Below are 14,397 nucleotides of genomic sequence, written 5' to 3'. Positions count from 1 at the left end.
CTCTATGTATTCATGTTTTGCAACCCGACAGTTTGTATTGCAGATCCTTATTAATGTTACAGGGGGAAAGACCCATCAAAAAAAAAAAAAAAAAAGATAATAAAATAAAGGAAACTTTTCCATCTTCCCACTGGAACAGGATAACTTTGCAGCCTTTAAACAATACTGGCTGGTAGCCAAAAGATACTTACACTAAATCAGTGTCACAGCTTTAATAGCTCATAACATTTTAATGTCTTTTAATGTTAGATTATTATAAGGGTAATATAATATACTAACATTGTTCTCAATTAACACCTAAGAAATATAGTCCTTGCAATACTCTTTACTTGCATTTACTCCTTCTGTACTTAGTGGTATTTTCCAGACTCTCCCTTACACTGAGGGGAAGATTTGGTTTTCAAATGGCCTTCGCAATGTTTACTTTTTGTTGAAAGAGAGCTGTAGTGTCTGCTGAGACATCATTAGCTGTGGGGCAATATTACCACACAAACACAAAGGGACCTGATTAGACAAGAGTTGCCTGATCTATAGTGTAGTTCAAACTGCAAGTAATCCTATGGGTAGTTGTAATTAAAAAGACCTTGGTTCTGTGTTAGATTTAGAAAGTTAGTAAATTGAGATTGGTTCTTCATCTTGACTTACCTCTTGATTTCTGAAGTCTATTTAATGTAGTAGTGGTAATAGTAATAGTAACAATAATAATAATGCTAGTATAGTAATTTAAATTTCAAGTTGTTTCTAAGGACTGCAGGGTTTGCCTTTTAAAAAGATGGAGTGAGGTCCATTTTTTTCAGAATTCAGAGCACAATGACAGCAAATTTCTATATTCCATAAAGCTGTTAAGGTCCTTTGATAACGATCTTACAACCAATATGTATGAGATACAGGCTTGAAATTATAGGAGAATGTGCCTGGGAAAAAAAGGAGCTTAAAACACTGTGGACTTACTTCAATAAACCTATTTTAGAGAGGGACTATAGTCAGTGGGACTTTTTGGGGCACCCTGTGTGACAACAGACTTCCTAAGTCTTTGGCTTCAAAGAGTTTGCCGCCGACTGAGAGTCCCTTTGGCTTGCAGCCCTCTCACAGTGATAGGGAGCTGAAACCAGAGACTGCTCTGGGCATGCTGGGTGAGAAAACATTTCAAGGAGCCCCATGGCTGCAGAAATTATCTGTGATTTAGGAAGTTGAGGCTCAGGCCTGTTTCAGGGTTTTGAGCACGTGCCCCTCAACCCTGCCAAATGCAGACACCCAGGGTTGATGGTGACTGGGCCATGGGGGTCTCCAGAGATTTGGTGGAGTCACTCCTTTACTTATGAATGGCCAGCACCTACTTGCTGTGTCAAAGGACGCTCTATAGTCTAGGGACTCAGGTGGCATGTGGGAATTCAACATCCAAGCCCACAATTCTAAATGTTTATTACCCACTGTCACATTTTGATACTAATTCAAGCCCTTGTTGCCAGGCTCAGCAGAATGGGCATGGAAAAGGCAGTGTCCTCTCACATCTACAGATGGTCTGATCAGTTCATGGGCAAACAACTTTGATGGGCTTGGAAAGTTTATGACATCTTTGTGTGTACTCTGGATGTTCTGTGGTTAAATAAAAAGTTCAGAATTCAGCAGCTGTAAACAGATTTTTCTCTATACTAAATCTACAGTGCTGTACTTGAAAAAGTACATTTATCATAGACAAAACAGAGTATCTGAAAAACATTTATTTAAAAAGACTAACTACAGCTTCCAGTAGGCTTGACAAGATTTCATATTTCACTTTTTGTCTTTACCAAGTGCATTAATAGCTTTTAAGACTAAATGACATGAGTGCTAGATATTTCAGCAGTGCATTACAGATGGAGAAAACAGTATTTTGTGGCTTTGTGCACATGCCTGGTGATCAAAAGAAAAAGCACTGTGGCTAGGACTGTTTGAAAAAATTGGGGTTTTTCCCTCAGTCCAAACAAATTCATAAAGAAATTTTTGATTAAAGAGCTGAAATTAAATTCAATTTCCATTGCTCAACTCTTATTTCTCACAATAGCCTGAATATTTGAATGAATCAGTATTCCTGAACATATATTTAAAGCCTCTGAAAACCAAGAAGTCAATTCAGAGGTTATTTGAGTTGGTATGCATTTGTCACTACCACTTTCACCACTTCATTTTTGCTTGCCTGATGACACACCAGAAGCCAGAAGCCATGTGGTCAAATGTTGCAGTAGTGAACTGCAAAAGTGAATATCCCAAGTCTTGAAATATCACTTATTCTCTTCAGTTTATGAACATTTGCAAGCAGAGCAATTGACCTTGAATAATTAGATCCAAACTCCCAAAAAAGCCCAAGACACTGACAACATATAAAAACAGTAAAGCAAGTGACAAAAATTACAGCATTTCCTAAAATCTTTTCCAAATGCAATCACTGTTCAAAATGGGTTAATGTCTTTTTTTAAGTGAATTTACCTAGTTCTAAGCAACCACTCATCTTTTTGTTGTAACTGTACAGTACAATTTGACTGGTTGTCTAACACAGCTAAAAGAAATAAAAATAGCTGCAAGTAATATAATTTTCCTCAGCTGAGTCCCACATGAGCTTTGGCTGATCTTTCTTTCACTCAAGTTAAGACAGTAATTTTCATGCATGTTACATTTTTCATTCAGACGCAAGAGACTTGTTTAATGAGCTGCCTGAGGTGCAACATCTTTACTTTGAAGCAAATTAAGCCACTTTCTACAACAAGATGTAGGGTTGGTTTTGTGTGTGTGTGTGTGTGTGTGTGTGTGTGTGTGTGTGTTTTTACTTTATTGCCATCACCCCACTGCTGTGTGTACTTATCCTACTACAGGCTACTATTCCAGGCTCTGCACCAACGTAAGGATTGGTGCAGGCCAGCAAGGGTGACTCACTCGCTGTGGAGGCTGAGAACATGGGAATGTGCCTGTCTTTCCATACCATCCAGTTTAGGGAATTAGCAGAAATTCTAGGCTGAACATTGAGTCTCTTTATACAGAACATGACTGGCATCTGGGAGTAGGGCCGCAGAACTGAACTTCCAAGATGAGTCCAAGTGATGCCCAGAGAGGCTGACCTAGAACAGAGGCTGGACAGAGTTAAAGGAATAAAGTAGGTGTTTATAAAAAGGCATTCAAAGGATACACCTTGGGCAGCACAAGAACCTAGCTGTGGCTCTGCCCAAAATGGACCCAAGATGGACCCAAGATGGACCCAGGATGGACCCAGGATGGACCCAAGATGGACCCAGGATGGACCCAGGATGGACGACCGGTCACAAGTTTTCACACTTTTGTAAGTTTTGGTCCATTTACATATTGGAGTCAATTGTCCAATTTCAGCTTCAGGTTATGAAGTCACATCCTCCCAGATTACTCTCCTCAATTTGCTGTTGTTTACACTTCTTGAGCCTAAAGCTGCAACGGTGTCCTTGTTTCTCAGGCTGGAAAAGGATTCTTTTGTCGAACTATCCTGTGAAGAGATCTTGCTAACACTTCATATGAAGTTCAGTCACACACTGAGGCAGTACAGATAACATGAAAAACATGAAAGCTAAAACTTAAGGCATCATAAGCAGGTTGTTTTGGAAGGGTGAGCAAGGTATGTGGGCTTCCAGGGAAGGGAGTAACTGCTTTCTGGTGCAGTTTGCACCAGGGGTGAGTTATAGTAAATTATTTTAGCAGTTTGGCTGAACCAGAACAGAATACCCTGCATATTCTTTAAGAGCTAACTACCACCTATTCAGTTTCATGTTCTGCTTTTGTGCACTGTCTACAGGAAGAAGGAAAATTGCGTGTGATTGTGACATTGAGCTCTGCCTAAAGGATGAGCATAAAGATTACTGTGTTTTCATGAAGGTGCTCAAAGCAGATAAATGAGTGTGTTCTCCACTGTGACAGATCTGGTCTCAAACAAGGATAAAAGGAATTTGGTGGACATTCCCCTCGGGGAAGAGATTCAGCTTTACAGTGACATAATCATCAATCTCAGCCCACCAGTCACACCTGGCGAGTTTTTCAGAGAGGCAATACAAAGGCATTTGCTGAACAGCGCTAGAAGTTGTTTATGCTGTGAGTCTGAAGTGTCCAGTGATGTTGTATTTGCATTTTCTGAACACCACCTCTCCAGCAGCCAGGTACAGTGTATTGTGTCCTTCCTTTGTTCACAACAACATTCTAAAGCACATCTTTGGAGATGGCAGGCACTTTAGGACAGCTTTGCAGATGTTTTTCCTTTCTTAATCTTGCTGAGATAGGTTAGGAATATTTTCACATATGAGCAGCTCCATAATACACAGGCTAAGCCATCAGAAAGTATTATTAAATTAACCTCATTCCTCTCAGTGGAGTGCTTCACTCCAACCAGTTGAGTGCATTTTATTTCTATTATATTAGTATCTGCTGTAAAGAGTTATGTTAGAGTGATTTCATTTTTCCAACAAACCTACTCACCATCTGCATTTGGCAAAACTCGTTGACATCAGTCTTTGTTGCTTAGCAATAAACACTTGTGCTGACTCCAGTCACAAGGAGTGTTCATTACTTTGTCATTCAGACATTTTACACAGCCTCCATGGCCTCAGAAATTGTTTGTTTACACTGGCCTTGGGAGAGAGGTGGAAGAGCTGAAAACCAAATGTGTAGAATGAGAGGAAAAGCACACTGATCTTGAAAGCTGTTGGACACAAATAGTAAAGAACTTGTAGGAGATCCACAAGTTTGATAATGAAGAGAAAAATTCCACAAAGAAATCAATGCAATACTATTACTGTAAAACATTAAAGCAGTTATAGAACTTGCCAAACATCAACAGTCTTGAACACTATGAAAGTGTTTTGTAATAGCATAAGTTATCACTTTCCATCAATATGTGCTATTCAAGATGTGCTAATCAGCAAGAATATATGATATAAAAATGTTCTTCGTGCTTATATTCTGTGTCTGTATGTGTAGAATACCTGGGTCAGATATTCTAACTTGAACAAAATATCTAAAAATTTGCATTTCTGTAGAATTCTATGGTAATTGTATTGTTAGTCATAACTCCAGAATTAGTTGAATTTGACAATAACTTTTATAGTTAGTATTAGCTCAGCATTGATCTGTGCTGAAACCTTTGAGGAAAGTTTTATTTATAGAAAGTTAGTAGAAGTGCTTAAAGCTGCACAATTATAATTGCTTTACTCATTTAGCAGTGCCTATGTCCCACTTCTGTTTAGATATCTAATTTTAAGACATTAACCTTTGGCACTAAGACTAGGAAAATTGAACTAGGAGGGTCCAAAAAGGCATAATTAGAATTGAAAATTAAATGGGTCACTTGTCATGGAGCATGTTACATTTAATAGATGAACAAGCTAACAAATTAATATGACAATGAGTCATCTGAAGTCAGAAAACAGCACTCTGTTGGAATGTCAGATGATTTATAGAATGCATAGGTTTTGCTTTTATTTGTGGATACATTGTGCAAAATAAGTTGATCATTTTACGTGGATAGCAGCAGAAATGCTGAAAAATTCAGAACATGCCATAACAAACCTGTCGTGGGTAGGGCGTCCACTGCAAAACTTACAAGATACTTGGCATATTTTTCAGGAAATGGCAAAGAAAACTTCCCTGAGGAGAACTTCATTCAATAATTTGGGACTCAAAATCTCTGTTTACTTTACAAGTGATGAGTCTGATTCTGGTAAGCCAGTAGAAAATTTCACTTTCAGTCTTAATCAAAATAATAATAAAAGGATCCAACAACTATGAACTGGGAATTTTGAGTTAGGCTGCTGGTGAAGCACATTAACCTTAACAGATACTCCAGTCATATCTAAGAAAGATTGTGCCTAAAATGTTGATCAGGCGTGTTTAAAGACCACAGCTGCCATGCAACCTTCTAGACCAGAATGAGAGATTAGAATGTGAGCTTTGTTACAAAAGTCACACTCTTTCAAAATGCGCAGGAAGCTTAAGGAAAAGCATCCCTTCCATGCCAGCCTTAAGTCAGGACATAAGCTCCCCACCTGCAAGGGACAATCCCATGGTGTGAGTGCAATGCTGACCTGAGTTGCTGTGGCAGAGGCATGATCATATTGTCCAGACACTGGCACAGAAATCCTGAATTTGAGTCTCAAATGGCTATTCTGCTCACTAGGATTTTTCTTTGGGAATTTGCAAGGCAGCATTGTGTTGCGTGGCCATGCTCAGTCTGCTGAAGGGAATTTTTATGGCTGTCTGAGTGGATGTTAGTTCAGACACATGCAGCTGTTAAGTGCAAGCTTGAAAACCTGACCCTCAGCCTTTTTGGAAATGTCTCCTATTAAATACAACACACTGCTGAAATAGAAAGCAAAACATAAAGGGACCTGTGCTGATCCAAGATAAAACTTTTTCCTTCAATATGAAGGATAAAAATGTTAAAGCAACTGGACAGAAGGGGAAAAACCCTACTCAAAAAGTCACATTTTGACAAGAAAATTGTTTGAAAGATGAAAGATGGTACTCTGAGGAGTCAGAGCCTGGGAATAACAAGAAATCTAAGGCTTCTCTTTTGCAAGGCTGGTATTCTTCAATACCCTAGAGCATCTGTAAAAGTTTTCTTGTGGAAAATGCTGACTTTTCTAAAAATGCAGTCAATATAGGAAGAACAGTGTATTCTCAGTGAATGATGGGTTAGGCTCTGTGCTCCTGACAAATCCAAATTCAAGCTGAATGACCAATTGCCCTCATGTAGGCTTGGAACAGCTCCATGTCTGCAGCACTGCTTATATAGATAATTCCCTCCCTTCTCTGCTCCTTCTCTCTCTCTATGTCTCTGGGATGTGTTTTTCGTTTTATTTCTAGCTACTTTTTCCCTATTGTTATGTGGTAAAGAAAGACTTCAGCAACAATAGTAAACATTTTTTGTGGAAGAAATAACCCCATGTCAAATTCTGAGTCCTGAGTTGCTTAGACAGATCTGAAATGCTGTAGAAAAATACCACACAACTAAGCCTGAGGTGGGGCAGAAGCCAATTTTTTTTTCTCTCTTGGTTCAAACCCTTGAAAAGGTTCAAAGTGGATAGTCTAATGGTGTGTTCTGGATTTCAAGGCTGCAAATAAGGTTGATGAAACAGGAGAAAGGATAGACACAGGCTCCAAGAGGCAGTGGTCATCAGTGCAATTTGATACTCTCCTTTCCCTGGTTCTTGGGCAAACACCAGCTGCTCCTGATGTTTCTTCTTTTGCCCATAAAATTGTTAATCAGCAGGTCTGCAGCTGAGCTTCTTGGGTAGGAAGCACTACATTAGGGTTGTAAGGAGCTGTAGGGGATTCAAGTAGTGGCAAGAAGAACACATAAAAGGCATATTTACATGCAAGTTATGCCACTGGGGAGCTGTGCCTATAGCTTTTATATATTTTTCTAAAAGATAACTTATTCAGCAAATTATTTTCAGCACTCAGTAGAATGACTGTGAAACTGGGATATTGTAAAAACACTAAATCAGGCATCAAAAAAAAATTTAAAAGGCAATAGGGGAAATATAGCTGATTAGCTGTCATTCCTTTATTATGTATTTTCCATTATGTATTTAAATTCATAATTTTTACAGTGTTTCATGTGGTGCAACAATAGAGCAGCAGGAAAAAGAATTTTGCCCCTGCTGCCAGTAAAGCTGCAAATTCAACAGTTTATTTCCTCCTTGAGGGATACTTTTTCCATACTTTTATCAACGAAGTGAATCAATGACTCACTGCTTGCCAATACAACTCACACTGCGTTTTCTCATTTCCCTAGAACCGAGACAGTCAGTATAAAAATAAATGTCTGTTCTCACCACTTCCTGTCCTGCTCTCCAAAAGAAGTGTTTCAGGCTTTTAATTTCTCATCTTTGGCTTTCCCAATCTCTCTCTCATTATTGATGGGAGTGTCCTGCAACAGGAAATGGCCCTGTCATGTAAGCTTCAATGTGTTAAGGGCTTCTTCCAGCTAAAAATAAGTACCAGAACTATCTTCTAGTTTGTTCCTCTTCTTTTGTGTTAAATTCCAAATGTCATACATAGTATAGAGCTTAGAATAAACTCAACCTTTTATGCCATTTAAATGCAACAAACTGCTTTTTACAGTCTGCTTGCAAATGTACTTGAAATCCTATTAAGCATTTGCCATGTGGCTCATGATGTGTCCATGCTTCAGGAAGAATTGGTACATGATGCATCTGCTGACTCTTTCAGAGATTAATATCTGCACTAGAAAAGCACTTGGGTGACAATCAAGAATGAGGTCACACTAGGATTTGTGTGTGGTCTTAGGTCCTCAGAAGGAAAATACCTTTAAGTTAATAGTTCACGGTCCCAAAATCTCAGTGGGTTAATGGAAAACCTTGTATACTATTAATGTTGTTACCAATGACATTCAAATCCAAAATATCTAATTGTACATTGAACCACTGTTAATCACCCTAACATTCAACACCATGTATCTGGGTACATATAGTACATATTTATCCTGCACATGAAAAATACAGTCTAATTAACTTCTTCTAATAGAGATTAAAAAGATGCCAAAAAAGGATAATGCTTGCATTTATTGTGTAAAATATGATATAATTAGATAATCTCTGATAGTGAATGGCTTGGGGAAAAAGACTCTGGGCTAAGAAAGTCACAGATTCTGATTTCAGCGGAATCTAATTTTATTTGGAAATAGTTGTTACTTGACCTCTCTCCTCTGTACATTAATCAATATAACTGGAAAACCCATTAAAAACAAGGCTGTTTGGAATTGTTTGTTCAACTTGAAGATAAAAAATTCTGCTAAAACACATCAAAATGTTTTCCACTATGAAAAGAGTCTCTCTTCTTTCTGGCAGTTCCTTAGTCATGAGATTAAAGCTGTGAAAAAAAGAAAAAAGTGTGACACCAATGCCTGTTAAAAAAATACCTAATAATAATTACAGTTTTAATGAATGGCATGCCGAACATTTAAAATCCAAATTCAGTGGAGCAGCACTAACAGTTTATTCCTCCCACCAGCACAATTATCAGGTCAAGGCTGCAGAGAGGGAGAAAGGTTTAATTTTTGGAAGTGAGTGGGAGCGAAGGTTCTGACTGTGTGGTCCTGCAATGCATGACACTCTTGAGTTTTCTCCGAGAGTGCAGCTGAGGAAGAGGACCTGTTTTGGAGCATGGCCGTGACAGTGATGAAAAGCAAAAGGAACCGTTAAGGGAGAAGGGAAGGTGAATTTGACAGACACAGTGGGACACCTTCGCCAGTTTCCTCACCGCCTGCCACAGCCCATGAGCATCATTTGGCCAACACGACAGAGACTTCCACAGGAGGATCTCGCTTCAAGCCATTCGTCACCAGTACAGCTGGGGCTGGGGCTGGGGCTGGCTTTGTAAGGAGTAGAATGTCAGTTTTGACAGGATCTCACTGGAAGATTTCCTTTTAACTTTGCATTGACTATGGTTGAGCTCTGTGAATTTTTTATGACAATGTGTCTAAATCCACCTCTCCCCATGCTGGTGGGATTGTCAGCACTCTCTGCAAACCATCTCTTTGTGTCTTGCCCCCATTTTTGTCCTTCTTTCATCTGCCCAGCCCTTTTTTTCAGAACTGCTTATTCACCTTTGCGTGTCAAATATCCATATCTTTCATTCAACTTTTTCTTACAATTCACTTCTGTCAGAAGCCTCTATCTAGAAGACAGGAGATTATTATCCCTTTTTCTTTTTGCTTCCAAGTTTTGCTTTGGTGTGATTTTACTAATACTACATGTAAACTAAAAAATCAAAAGGGAAATAAGCAAAAAAAAAAAAAAAAAAAGGATTTGTTAAATCATGAGTACATTTTGATTTACAGGGTCAGGGAAGTGATCAAAAGCTATATTACACTTTCCAGCCAATGTCAGACAAATTGCTTAATGACTTCCTTCTAGGAATATACAATTTTATTGCATTAATGGAGGATTTTCACCTTCTTGACTCATGAATAAGCAGATATAGACACGAGTACATCTCAGTCTGAAGATAATCAAGTGTGTGGTGGGGTGAAATTTGCTTCCCTCCTGCCATGCTATACCTAATGATGTTAAATCCGGAATTAAGATGCACGACTGCACAGTCCTTTTGCAGATAAGAATGGTTTCTTTCCTTGAATGCTAAAACGGTTGCGTGGCATCAGGTAGAAAATTTGTGGTACAAAATATCTTGAGAAAATAATTGACTCAGTGAATAATTTATTGAATTTGCTGAAAATATTGACCTAGATTTAATGTTTCCACATTCAGAACACGGAAAATGAGTTAAATTGGTATGTGGAGTTAGCCTAGAGTGAGACTGTTGCAGCATGATTAATTTACAAGTGTGAGTTGTTACTCAAGAAAAGCCACTTAGCTATTAAACGCTCTGCTTGGGTTAAGCTGACATTTTCTTCAAACTAAGACCGGTGGTCTGATATTGCCAACCATTAGTGAAGACAAGCTGTGAAAAAAAGAAATTGGTAGTTATTAGCAGACTTGGGGATAGGTAAGAACTGCAATTCTGAGCCTTCTAAGTCTTCACAATTATTTTTTTAATCACCTTTGAACCTGATTTGTTACCGTGTCTCTATCAGCCTGGTGGTTTAACTACAGCTTATCTCCTTCTGTATTCAAATTGCAGAGGCTATTAGAAAATCTGGTGCACTGAAGTTTAAAGTACCTTAAATAAGTACTAGCCTACTTCTCAGAAAAGTGGCTGCTAGACCTGCCTAGATTTTTTTCAAAAAACCCCATCAAACAGCAGAGAAAATTCAGAATAGGAAATTTTATTTCATGTCCAGAAGAAAAGGAAGAGCTGGAGATGGACAGCAACACAGTTAGGTAATACAAAAGGAAAAGTAAATAAAACTGATTAATGTAGTTTTCTGTTCATTGTTTAGATTGATGTAGTTTCTTTTGATAGAATCTCCTTGTTTTAGTGGACATCAGATAGCCAAGCTCATATGATGTCAGGCCTTTCTAAGAAGCAGCATGTATCAGACAAAGCTTTCAGACTGGACATGTACTGCACCTGCAGCTATCTACTTGTGTAGACATACCCTTTCTCACCAGAAAGCTTTTTGTCTTGCCTGATGTACATGAATTGTGCAGTTTTTGGTTATGCAGAGCAATCAGTGAGCCAGCCTTGCCCAGCACCAGGCATGACTGTTGGCAAAAGTATCCAAGAAAAAAGCTGCTTGCTAAAATCTGTCAGCAGGCTGAAGCTTTTAACAAATCTTATTTTGCAGAAATGTTCTTTGCAGGAAGAAGTTCACAAAAGGGGTCACATTTTTTCAAGAAAAAGAAAAATTGTGTCAGCAAATGCTGGCTACAGGGGAAGAGCTCTGAGGGGTGTTGGATTCAAAGTGTTGTGGTACTCATGAAAGGAATGGTGGAAGTGTTTAAGCTGAAAGTTAAAGGGAGATAGCACAAAATCTGTGGGGGAAGTAGTGGGAACCTCCAAGATTGTAGAGGGATGGGAGGCCAAGCTTGGATGCTTGCCAAAAGGGGTCTTGTTGGGGTTCAGGCTACAATACCACTGTGTTTACACACACCCTTTAAACTGCTATTTGCAACACAGAAGTCATTAGGCAAACTAGGGAAAACAACTCTCTATGTGTTAGCAGCTTCAAAATGGTGGTGATTTAAAGAGAGGATGGTAGAAAGAATGTTTTATAACAGGATCATGGGAAGGAGAAAGAAAAAGGCATTTTAATCTTTACTTCATATATAAGTGACCAGTAGTGGGAAGAAGAATTAAGAAATCCACATTGTCCCCTACTTTTGACAAGAGTACCCCAAGCACTTGTGCAGCACCAATAAACATAGTCCTAAAAAAACATAGCTCTTTCAGTGCAATGACGACAGGAGATTCAGGGAGCCCTTCATTTTGCAAATGAAGACAACCCATCGCAGCTATCTACTTATGGGTGTTATGATTTTAGATACAGATGTCTGAGCTCTCTTCAGAGTCAGCAGGGAGAGCCCAGGGAGTGATACTTTACCTCAGGCTGAGCAGAGTAACTTAATAGAACAGTTGGTTTTCTAGGAGACTGGTTGTGTATGGGACACTGGACACCTCATTTGCTTGTAGACAGAAATTAAGAATCTTAATTATTCTCAATGTAAAAAATGCATTATCAAGTAAGACTTAAGATATCTATTTCTTGGGGGTTTTTGAAATCTGTTAGAATATCTTTAATACTTATCAAATGCAGGAAAGCAAGAGCTACACTAGTCTCCAAGTTCTCTTAACAGTACTTTCTTTGCACAATGCTGTCCTGCTCCAGCAACTCATACATTTTGTATGTGAACTTTTCTGAACAGGAACTCTTGTGTATAGGCAAAAGAAGTCTCCTCCAGAGACAGGAATACCAGCCTCTGCTGAAGATTTGCAGACCGTCTTCCACTCTTTACCAGTTTTACTAAACCTGTCACAAGCTGAACACACTCATCGAGACAGCCCTTGTAGTCGGGCTCTTGGCCCTTGTAACCAGCAAGAGCTGAATAGAGAAGCGCCAGAGATAAGCCTGCTGGGTCCTTTCAATGTCTAGGAATCTCTTTTTCTTGGATTGTATGTAGGGCAGTCAGCCTGAGAGGATCCTCACAAACTGAAGGGAATGACATGCCCACACTGATAATTTCCAACACTTGGTGTCGTCTTCTGTGTCACAGAACTGCTGATGGTGTATCAGCCAAGATTCAACAGTAAAAAAATTTCAAGAATGGCCAAGGAACCAACAACTGAGCAGCAGGCACTGAATATCTTTTGGAAAGCACATCCTTTTTAGTTCACAGGTGGTGTGAGGAGGAACAATTGACTTGAAAATTGCAGCAGTTCTGCAATTTCTTCAAATTGACATAAATCAAGGAATAACTACTTAGAATAACCAACTCCTTACTCCAGGACATGATCAGAACTAGAAAATTATATTGAAGCTGGGAAGATGAAGAGATGTTTGGATATGCTGAGATCACAGTTTTCGGCTGTAAGCACAGGAGTGCACATTTTAACAATGGAGCAGATGCTTCCAATTATCTGCAATAAGGGACACTTGAAAATCTAGCTGGTATTAGGTGGCTGTCAGAAGGCTCTCGGATAAGAAGAAAAGGATGCAAAGTGCAGCAAAATAATTTTACTTTCATAACACATTAATTTTAAGACTGCTCTACAAGTTGAAAAACCCATGTGTATTCTGATGACTGAAAGCAAAACAATCAAACTGGAAATCTTAATGTAGAGTGCTTTTCCTATTTTAAACCATGACAAACTTTACTCATGAAATATTTCCTTTGATGTTCTACAATGTTATTCAAATTTAAATAGATTTACATGTTTAACTGTGCCTACTGCTTGCTCACGTAGTGCTTACATATGACCTGAAAATAAGATTCCCATAGAAATAGACAGCTTTTAAAATACAGAAATGTACAACATAGAAGAGAAGATGCTGTACAAAATAGAAGAAATGTAAATGTAGCCCTTTTATTCACTCTTTTGCAATTACTGCATGCCACATCCTGGGGCATGCTTTTCATTTGCTATGTGCTTCGCAGGGTGATGTTCAGGAAGGCTGAATTGCCTGCCCAAACCATGCATGTGCTGACAGGCAAATTCATCTCTTGTCACTTGTTCCTAGGTCTGTAGTAACTCATGCTGCCTGCACTCTCTGGTGAAGGCCTGTTTTTTTCTCCTGAGCCTCATGAAGAAGACAAGAACCACAGACCACAGACAAGAACCACATTCTTCTCTCTAGTGTGTTAAGCCTGTGTTCTAGACACGCCTTCACACTTCCCCACCTCTCTGATAGTTGGCAATCACAATATTGTCCATACGGCACACAGATGAGTGAGGAGCCACCTGTAATCTGCAAATACCATTGTGAAGACACAATAGTAATTGCAGATTTGCAGGCTTTGGATAAGAGTGCTCTGAAAAGCCAGCACCAAGCTCAGGATCACTCCACATTCACCTGTGCAGCCGAGTGCTTTGACCACATTGACAGCATGTGCCAAGTGATCCAACAATGAAACCAGAGTTGTTTGTTCTCCTGGACAATCTGTAATGAAATGAAAACTGTATTTTCATTTCTGAGTTCCAGCACCCTTCTTTCTTCTTTGATTATCTGGGGGGGAAAGTCAATAAAACAGAAACAAGCTTTTGGTGAAAGATTTGTGCTCTTAGCCTTCTTCCTTTTTAAAATGCATCCATCTTGGCTGTATAGTGAAATTGTTATTTCAGCTTGCCTCCACAAAAAGTATGAGAAAAATACATCATAGATAACTTTATAGCAAAAATGATGGACTTATTGACAATTGAGATAATATTTTGCTCATAAAATAAATATACCTTTTTAAAAGGTCCTCTCTCACTCCACTGCTTTAA

At 38.9% G+C, this 14,397-nt stretch overlaps 1 protein-coding gene across 2 annotated transcripts in view; it reads left to right on the top strand.

The window, feature by feature from the left end:
• Positions 1-14,397, top strand: part of HTR1B (5-hydroxytryptamine receptor 1B) — a 55,136-nt gene that overhangs the window by 25,059 nt on the left and 15,680 nt on the right. Inside the window, exon 2 of one of the 2 annotated variants that reach the window (XM_038132400.1) lies at positions 12,339-14,041. The exons of the other annotated variant lie outside the window; for it this stretch is intronic. The gene's annotated coding sequence lies outside the window, so the exon portion shown is untranslated. Of the gene's footprint in view, positions 1-12,338; positions 14,042-14,397 lie in introns of those variants that run through there. 2 annotated transcript variants of the gene reach the window in all.

This window comes from Motacilla alba, chromosome 3, assembly GCF_015832195.1.
Source record: "Motacilla alba alba isolate MOTALB_02 chromosome 3, Motacilla_alba_V1.0_pri, whole genome shotgun sequence".
In the NCBI taxonomy this organism is placed as follows: Eukaryota; Metazoa; Chordata; class Aves; order Passeriformes; family Motacillidae; genus Motacilla; species Motacilla alba.
The sequence above is the reverse complement of the archived record's forward strand: the minus strand, read 5'-3'. Positions and strand labels throughout refer to the sequence as shown.